This window comes from Nicotiana tomentosiformis, chromosome 11 (genome assembly GCF_000390325.3).
Source record: "Nicotiana tomentosiformis chromosome 11, ASM39032v3, whole genome shotgun sequence".
Taxonomy (NCBI): domain Eukaryota; kingdom Viridiplantae; phylum Streptophyta; class Magnoliopsida; order Solanales; family Solanaceae; genus Nicotiana; species Nicotiana tomentosiformis.
In genome coordinates this window covers 36,085,148-36,095,827 of record NC_090822.1, presented here as the reverse complement: position 1 = coordinate 36,095,827, position 10,680 = coordinate 36,085,148, and positions in this window count along the sequence as shown.

The following is a 10,680-nucleotide window of genomic DNA, read 5'->3' as shown; positions in this document are numbered from 1 at the left end:
CCAGATGTAGATATGATCCGAGAAAAAACTTCGCTAGACACCGCTGGGACCAATACCAGAATCTACACAAGAAGTACAGAAGTGTAGTATGAGTATAACTAACCCAATGTACTTCGTAAGTATCGAGCCTAACCCCGACTAGGTAGTGACAAAGCTAAGACAAGCCACCTACTAAAATCTTATGCAGATACATATGCATAAAGCGACAAAAATAACAAATAGAGTATTTAAAATAATAATATGGAGGGAACATGTAAAAAGGGAGTAAGATAAGAACGGTAAGTACAAAATCACCAAGGTGCCTCTTTCCTAAATAAACAACAATGCAGCCAAATAATTCAAAAATTCGAAAATCAAGTAAAGTAATTAAATAATCAAATGTCAAGGGCTTTTTCTCTCATCCTCGCCATGTGATAATGATATGATAAATGCAATATCACGGCATCACCCTTCGTACTTTTACTCTCATACTCACATGATATAATAAATGATAATAAAACAATCAAGTGCACGACATCACCCTTCATTCTTTAATCCTCACATTCACTCATTCAATAATAACAATATGCAAATATGGCACGACAACACCCTCCATAATTTTTACTCTTCCTCACCAAGCGACAAAATTAATCCAAAGTATCAAGCATGGTGGGAAACCAATTTCAACTTTAATTGTGGCGTTATGATATGCAAATTCAACTATCGATATCCCAACAACTTCAAGTTAATCAATAAGCACGAAGCGAACTATCAAAGAATAACAATCTAACTAAAGCATAGAAGGCATGGTAAAAGAAGCAGCACGGTACAATATATCAATTTCCATCCGCATGTTTTAACCTATGATGACACATATATTCTCGTCACCTTGCATATACGTCGTTCTTACACATAATTCACATAGCAAATAGACCAAGAAGTCCTAATTCCTCAATTTAAAATTAAACACGATACTTACCCCACTCCGCAAGAAAATCAATCAATCAACCACGGCCTTGCCTTTCGAACAAGCCTCCAAACCAACCGAATCTAGCCAATTATCGATAAAATAATTCAAAATAAGCTTTAAAAATTAACCACAAATGAAAAAAAGGTTAATTTTGATCATATTTGAAAAAGTCAACCGCGAGCTCGCTTGGTCGTAATCCGAGATTCAAACCAAAACACGATTACCCATTCACACCCGAGCCCGATTATATAAAAGTTTTCGAAATTTGACCTCTATTTGAGGTCTAAATATTTGTTTTACAAAATCCCTAAATTCTACCAAAAATCTCTATTTCTACCATGAAACTCAAATATTTGATATTAAAAACTCATGGAATATTATGGGGAATAGATATAGGTGTATAATAAGTTTAAGTCCCCTTTTTTTCCCTTTTTCACCTAGCTGCAGGTTTCGCAATGCAATGCCCGCATATGCAAGACACTGGTCGCAAATATGAACAATGCATCAAGTGCACAGATATCGCAAATGCAACATTAATCTCTCAAATTCGATTAGCCCTCCATCGTAAATGCGGATAAAAGCTTCGCATTTGCGAAACTGTTAATATAGCTACCAGAGTTCGCAAAAGCAGAGGAATGTTCGTAAATACGAACTACACCCAGTCCGCAAATGCGAGGTTCCCTTTGCAAATGCGATGTCCAGCTCCCCATTCCCATTTTGCAAATGCAATCTAGTGACCGCAAAAGTGGGCCTCGCAAATGGGAGATCTGCGACTGAACACCGGAACTGGAATGCACCAGCAGTTCAAAAATCGACCAAACTCCTCTGTAACACATCCGAACCTCACCCAAGTCCCTCGGGCTCCAAACTGAACATGAACACAAGTGTAATAACATCCTACAAACTTGCTCGCTACCTCAAATCATCAAAATAATATCAAATAACAAGAATTGATCATCAAAACTCATAATTTTATACTTTAAAACTCATTTTCATAATTTTCACATAACGCGCCAAAATTCGCTCATGTTACCCTGGACCCGAACCAAACGTGAGTACAAGTCCAAAACCATTATACAAACCTATCAAAATCGCTAAAATACCAATTTGGGGTCGTTTTCCCAAAATATTGACCGTGGTCAACTCTAACCTCATTTTTAATCAAAAAAATTATTTTCTTCAAAATTTTACATAAAATCTTTTAGAAAAGCAATACGGACCATGCACGCAATTCAAGAAATATCAAATGAAGCTATTCTAGGTCTCGGAATACAAAAATTAAGTCTAGTACTCAAAACAGTCTATCGGGTCGTCACAGAATTCAAAAATTGAGCTTTCAAATTGAGATTTTAAGATTGAACCTACTTGGGTAAGGAGAATGGAAACGTAACATCAAGCTAAGATAAACCTTGCTGGATCAAGAAATTTCGAACTTCAGTTCCTGCTTCGAGTTCGAACAGCTGCAGATCTATTAAAAACCTAAAAATCAAGTGATTCATGTTAGTTTGTTGTTGCTCCCAAGTTATTTTTGTGTTTACCCATTGATTTGGAGTATGAAAACTTGAAAACGAGCTGCCTGCCATTAAACAAAGCTTCGAGTTCAAAAATTAAATTTTCAGAATTGGATTTGATTTCGATTGGATGTTGTGGTAAACAATTGAAAATACTTAAGGAGGTTATATCTTTTCAAGAAACTTGGTGAAGCTTTTGAGCGACTTTTCAGTCCTTGATTGAAGGAGGAAAACGACCACGTTGCAAGACCAGATTATATGTATTTTATAATAAAAATGAAGATGCTTTTTGAAAACTATAAAATCAAGTTACAATCGGGTAATATACTTCTTCTTATAGTATATAAGAAAATATATGCAACATGCCACTGGAAACACCAGTTAACGCCATGTATAATTAAAATATTTATTTAATCCCGCATACTATTTTATGAATTTGTTTACCCTATATACTTACTTTATAAATTTATTTTACGATGTATACCTACTGTATTTTCTAAAATAAAATACTATATACTTTAAATTAAATTATTTTTATATGTTTAGTTTGAATAGTGTATTTCAAATTAGAATACTGTAGCATGTTTGATTTAAATATTGTATTCCCAATTAAAAAATTATGAAATATTTAGTTTGACTATTGTATTCCAAATTAGAATATTGTAGTATGTTTGGTTTAAAGATTGTATTCCAAATTACAATAGTATGGTATCTTTGATTGAAATATTATATTTCAAATTAAAATATTGTAGTATGTTTAGTTTTGAATATTGTATTCCAAATTACAATATCGTGGTATGTTTAATTTTGAATATTGCATTCTAAATTAGAATATTATTATATATTTGGTTTCAATCTTATATTCTTCATTAGAATAATATGGTATGTTTGAGTTGGATACTGTATTCCAAATTATAATATTATGGTATGTTTAGTTTGAATATTGTATTCCAAATTAGAATATTATAGTATGTTTGGTTTGGATATTGTATTCTTTTTAGAATATGGGAGAATTACACCCCTTATCACTTGGCCCAACAAACCATCCGAAAATGGCCCATGTTTGAAGCCCTTACCCAGTGTAGCCCAGGTTGTACATAACCTAAAAATTACTTTTCACTAGTTAGCCCGCCCCTTTTTTCTTCGTTCTTCTTCTTCCCGTGTCATGCCTTTGCACTCCAAAATTTCTCTACCATTGTTATTCTCCTTCAATTCTTCTTCCAGATTCAACAATGATAATCACTATTTTGATGAAGAAAAAAATCAATTGCAAGAGAATTAATTTATTTGGAATCATATGAAGATCACTTCCTCCATTTGGAATGGGGAGAAATGTGTTTATTGTCATGCATTAAAGAAGTTCACTTATTAGGTTGTTGGATCATCAAACTAGAAAGAAGGTGTCGGCATTATCTCGGCATTATCCTCGTTCCACATGTAATTTTGATCCCAATGGTTAACTAAAATTTTGAAAAATAAAAGTCACCACTAAATGCGGTTTAAAGATGTGATTTTAGAAATTGGGTTTTTCGATTTGTTAGTTGTTTGGAATGGATGTTGTCCCAATTTATTGGAATAATCAAGAAGAGTTCAAAACTTAAGTTTCAAGTGATTTGGAGTAAATTTAAGCTAGATTTGAGTTAAATTTCAGAAGATGCCCAAGGAAGAAGAAGAAGAAGAACCTGTGAAGCTCCATTGCTAGGATTCATTTGTATAATAATATATGATATTGTATAAATAGTATATAAACACCTCTTATACACTATTGTATACAAGTTTGATACATTATTTACAAGTATTTGGTGAATTTCTCGCATTTTCTTCTTCTCATTCTTCTTATACACCTATATACATAGTGTATCACGAATATTTTCACTAATGTTATTATGCATCTTTATACACTTTTATATAACTATATATATAATGTATCTCTTTGTATTAAAGTGTATAACATTGTATAAAAGTGTATAAGCATCTCTGACGAATCTTTTGTACGATTTTCACTTGCAATCCTTGTATAAAACTAGTCCAAATCTCCAGCAAATAACTTTAAATTTTGTATACAACCTACTTAGACTATTTCTAATAAGTTCAAACAATATCCACTCCAAATTTCTCACAAAATGATATTCAAAATTTAACAAGATTAACATTAAAGGAGATGAGATTTTAGGTTTCTCGCGTCTGTTTTTGCATTTTATAGTTGTGATAGGTATGTATAAACTTGAGGAAAAAAGAGAATAAAAACTCACGGATATTTTACGCCTGAAGATATATAAAATAGAAAATAATAATTCAGAGAAGTATTAGTTATGGGAGAAGGCACGAATGAGTGTTGACTGATTGTATCGATCAATGGTTACACTAAAAATGGGGAACTGATTTTTGTTTTCATTATTGTTTGCATATGATTCTTTTTTATTAATTAAACTAAATATTTATGGGTGAAAAATGAGGAGAGATCTACAATAGGGATAGGTAGGTGACGAAAAAATATGAAGTTTTTATAGTTAGAGGGAATGAGAAAAGAAAAAATCGTATTGATATTTAGCTACACATTTGCAAACTTGTAACTAGCCTAAAATAGTGCAAAGTCAATTTATTGAATGCATTATTCTATAATTTTGTCTTAGAATATTATAGTATGTTCGGTTTGGATTGTATTCGAAATTAGAATATTATGGTATATTTCAGAGTATGTGGAAAGATTTGGAGGTATAGAGTAATTTTAAAACTTAGGTATATCATGAAAGTAAGTCTTACAAATGGTTATATTATGAAACTTCCCCTAGTATATATACACAAAAATTTCTTTTTCATGTGGGCTCGATAGCCCAAAAGCCCAAGCTCACGGCTCGATATCACACTTTCTCCTTCTTTCCTAAACCTTTAGAGGTCGTTTTATTGGTGGGATAAAGGATAACAATTACGAGATAAAATACAAGATTATTTTATTCCGCATTTTATTACATTTTTAATCTAAATTTAATAATAGTTATACCACAATTGTAGTATTATTATATCACACATTGAGGGTGTGATAAAATACTAAAATAAGAAAAATACCCTTTATATTAGCAAAATTTACCCTTTCCACATGGTAAGAAGGACCCCGGAATGGATATGGATGACGGACAATGTTACAGAGTTCGATAACCCTTTCTGTTCCGGAACCTCTGGTTATTGGAGGAACGAGTATTCGAAAAATAAATGTGTGCACTCATAGACTCAGTCAAATGTGCTCGGAGATCGTGGACATTGGGTTTTATGCTGATGCGGTTACCACTATTGAGGATTTCGCTGCCCGCTACCTAATTCACTGGCATCATGCCCCAAAACTCGAAGCGGCAATGCTCTCCCCTGCTTCTATAAAAGCTATCATCCTATTTTGAGAAGGGATCATCGAAAAACATAGAGAAAAAAGTATTCATTAGCAAATTATCAGCGACCTTCTTTATTTAATTGCCTTCAAGCTTTGCTCAACCATTGCAAAGTTAACTTACATTGTAGTCGATACGGCCCATTGAAGCTCGTTTATAATAAGATTTTTCTTATTATTTCTTTTATTTATTTTTTAAATATTAGTTTCCTCGCTTGAAATCTGGATCGAACATATTGCTTAATGCCCTAGAATATAAATTTAATTAATTTTTCCAAAATTGGATCTTGGGTCAAATAATTTGGCACCCATCGCGGGACCCTGACAATTAAGCTTTTGACTCCTTGAAATTTTTGATAATCGTCTGTTTAGATGAAATAATCATGTTTGGAGTCCAGGAACAACTCAATGTAAACGTCATTGTATAAGAGTTGAACGATCTGAGGGGACTCAAACCCCTGACAATCGATCTACCAGATCCACACCGCCTCGTGGTCAAAATGAATCTCCGACTAGATCCAGCAATAGCCACTCTGATGTCCGATGGCTGAAGAAAAAGGTGGACAATTTCATGTCAAGGCAGCAGAAGTTGAATGCCCAAATCAAAGAAACCCTGAAAGTCTGGACCAACAGAGCAACAGTGATGATGCCAACTCCACCTACGAGAACCGATGCTGCTGACGGGACCCCATCTATAAAACGGCACACATGGCAGATCGAGATCTTCTCGGGGATTCCAAAGCTGGATGATCATGTATGACCTTGAATGTTTAATGGAAAAATAAAAATCTAACCCTATAGAGGCAGATTAAGGAGCAAAATGAGAGAATTGAACAAATTCTGGGAGTGCCACCAATCGTGAAAGGGATCAATGCTAATAAGTATTCGCAACAGGCATAGAAGCCTAGCCCTGCCCCGATGCCAATCCTGAAGAAGTTCAAGATGCCCAACATTCTAAAGTATGAAGACACATGGGATCTTCGTCACCACATCATGGCATATAGGACTTAAATCAAAGGGAACGACCTCAAGAAAGAAGAGATCGGATCGGTTCTAGTTAAAAGGTTTGGAGAAACACTGACGAAAGGAGCCCTAACTTGGTATTCTCACTTACCCGAGCATTCTATTAGTTCTTTAGTTGAACTTACAAATGCTTTCATCAAAGCCTATTCCGAAGCAAAAAAAATGGAGAAGCAGGTGGAAGATATTTTCAAAATCATACAGAAGAGGAAGAAGATGTAATCGCTTCGAAACTTCATCAATCGATTTCAGAGGGAAAGGATGCTACTACCAGAAGTGGAAGACAATTGGAAGGACATGGCTTTCACCAGGAACTTGAACCTGAAGAGTTCGAAAGTTTCGAGGAGGCTGAAGGAGAGATTGGGAGAATTTTCTGTAAAAACATAGAATGAAGTGTACCACTGATATAGCATGAAACTCATAATAGAGGAAGACATCTTGGTGCTTCCTGGATTCAAAGTAAGAGACACTACCGAATATTGATTGACGACCAGACACACCTCATAGACGATATGAACCTAGATGTCGGGATCCTAGAGCACAACAAGAGCCATATCCCAGACCCATGTGGCGAGACATCGATCAGTGGCCCAGACCTTCTCGAGACAAGAAGACTCATGGAAAAAGAGATGAAGTAACCACATGCCGAGCCGACAAGGAAACTAAAACATCCAAAAGTAGTGTCTACCAACTTTGGCCGACGCTTGCCCACTACAGCTTCTGCGTGAACGTGATAGAATTAGTAGCAGCACTCAAAGACATGAGAGACAAAGTAAGATGGCCAAAGGAGATGCGAACGGATCCGAGTAAGAAGAGCCAGGAATTCTGGTGTGAATTCCACAATGACCATGGACACAAGACCTATGAATGTAGGCTTCTTCAAGGAGAAGTTGATTGTCTACTTAGACAAGAATACTTGACGAACTTTTCATTAAAAAGTCAAAGTTGTCTTATATGAATGAAAGAAGCAAGTAGGAGCCGCCAAAGGTTTCGACCCCCAAGCGAATAGTGAATGTCATCTTCGGAGGGGAAGAAACGAACAGAATAACGTTTACTATAGCAAAGAAATTCACCAAGATGTCCATTTCCCATGAGAAGTAGACGCATCAAACATTTATTGGAGAAAGCACAATATTCTACGACGAGGATGCTGATGGCTTTAACATGCCTCATACCGACATACTTGTAAACACTTTACAAATTTTTGACACTGCTATAAGAGGGTTTTTGATTGATCCAGGTAGCTCAACAAATATTTTCCAACTGAGAGTGATCAAATAGATGGAGATCACTGGTCAAGTTATCCCTAAGGTATGGCTACTCTCGGGGTTCAATAATTCCAGTGAGATGACCGGGGGAGAAGTGATCTTGACGACCAATACTGAAGGAGTGGTCAAAGATATCCCATTCCAGGTGATATCAAGAGACATATCTTACAACGCCATCCTAGGAAGGCCTTGGATTCATGAGATGGACGTGATTCCCTTAACCTTACATTAAGTGATAAAGTTCCCATCCAAATAGGGAATACGAATAAACTCCGAGGAGAGCAACAGGCATCCAAAGAAATCAACACTATAGCAGTAGAAAGGAGCATCCCAAAGAGGAGCCGCCTAAATAGAAACTAAAGCAAGATGAACCGCGTGGTACCGAGAACACGCTAGAAGAATTCAAGGCAGGCAACTTCGAATCAGATATCGACGCATATGCGGACAAAATCTTCAAACCATAAAAAACCAATGCTACAGAATGAACCACCGAAAAATAAGAAGAAGTAACTCTCTTTATACATTGTCCAAAAAAGAAGGTTTACATTGGGTCAGGGATAACCCCTGATCAAAAGTATGAGTTGATTGAGTTCTTGCGTAACAACGTTGACTGCTTTACGTGGTCACACACGGATATGACGAGAATTCCTCCAGAAGTGATGACTCACAAGCTTAATATGTATCCCAATTATTGTCCAGTAAAATAGAAGAAGAAAAAGCAGGGGTTGTATCGATACCCAATCATCAATGATTAGGTAGCTAAGCTGTTGAAGATCGGTTTGATAAGGAGGTCAAATACCCAGAATGGATGACAAATGTTGTGGTTGTGCTGAAAAAGAATGGAAAATGGAGGATGTGTATTGATTATTTGGACCTGAACAAGGTGTGTCTAAAGGATTCCTTTCCGTTTCCACATACTGATCAGCTCATATATACAACGATTGGTCACAAGCTATTATGTTTTTATGCTTACTCCGAATACAATCAGATCTGCATGGACCAAGAACATCAAGAGAAAATTTTCATCATAATGGAAAAAGAACCTACTTTTATAATGTTTTGTCATTAGATTTAAAGAATGCAGGGGCTACCTATCAGAGACTGGTTAAAAAAAATTTAAAGACCTTATTGGAATGACTATAGAAGTTTACATCGATGATATGCTCGTTATGTCCTTGCAAGTGAAATATTACTTGCATAGGAATATATTTTCTATACTCCAAAAACACAACATGAAACCAAATCCATAAAAATGCGTCTTTGGAATGGCCTTAGGTAAGTTTCTCGGTTTTTTGGTGTCTAACAGGGGAATTGAAGTCAACATAGTGTAAATCAAGACATACCAAATATATTGATCAGCAAAAAGGAGGTGCAACAGTTAACCGGCCGAATAGCAGCTCTAGGACGGGTCATAGCCTGATCCTCGGAATGGTGTCACAAATATTTCTTGATTCTTAAAAAGTAATGAAACTTCGAATAGCCACTAGAATGTCAGCAAGCATTAAAGGAATTAAATAACTACTTGACAAACCCACCATTTCTAGCTAAACCACGGGAAGAGGAATGACTGATGAATTACGGTATCCAAAGTCGCGGTAAGTGTGGTATTATTCCGAGAAGACAAAGGCTTGCAATCTTCTATTTATTATGTAAGTAAAACAGTACTAGACACTGAAATCAGGTACCCACAATTGGAGAAGTTAGCATTAACACTCATAGTAGCTGTATGAAAACTAAGACCTTACTTTCAATGTCATCCTATTTTTATAGTCACTACTATCCCTTTACGAAATATTTTGCACAAACCAGAGCTCTAAGTGTGGCTCACCAATTGGACGGTTAAACTGAGTGCTTCTTATATTTCATATCAACCCCGTTGTGCCATCAAGTCATAATTCCTAGTAGACTTTTGTCACTGACTTCAGTACGGGTATACTCCTCAAAACCAAAAAGGAAGCGATCGTCGCTTCGCTTTCGGAATGATTTCGGGAACTTGGACCCTCTTTATAGATGGATCATCTAATGTGAAAGGGTCTGGGCATGGCATTTTTTTATCACACCCACAAGGTAAGCGGTAAGACAAACCATCAAATGTCCCTCTATAACTAACAATGAAGTCGAGTATAAGGTTATTGCTGCAAGACTTGAATTGGCTTGAGGATTAAAGGAAGATCATATTGAGCTAAGAAGTGATTCTCAGTTGGTGGTGAACCAAATTCAGGGGACTTAAATAGCATGAGAGATCCACATGCAACTATACCTATCCAAGGTTACGGGACTCTTAAGCTATTTCAAGGAATAGAAAGCAATGCAAATACCCTAAGAGGAGAATGTTACAGTCGATGCTTTGGCCAATCTTGGATCTGTTATCTACATCATTGAGTCTGGGACTAACTGGGTCGTACACTTGCTTCATTCCTCCATTGACAAAACCTAAGATGAGGTAAACACTACGAACATAGTTTGGGATCGGTATAACGAGGGATTCTAGTAGAGCGATATTTCCTCATTAACAGGAACTTGTATCGAAGAATGTTTGGAGCTCCATTCGCT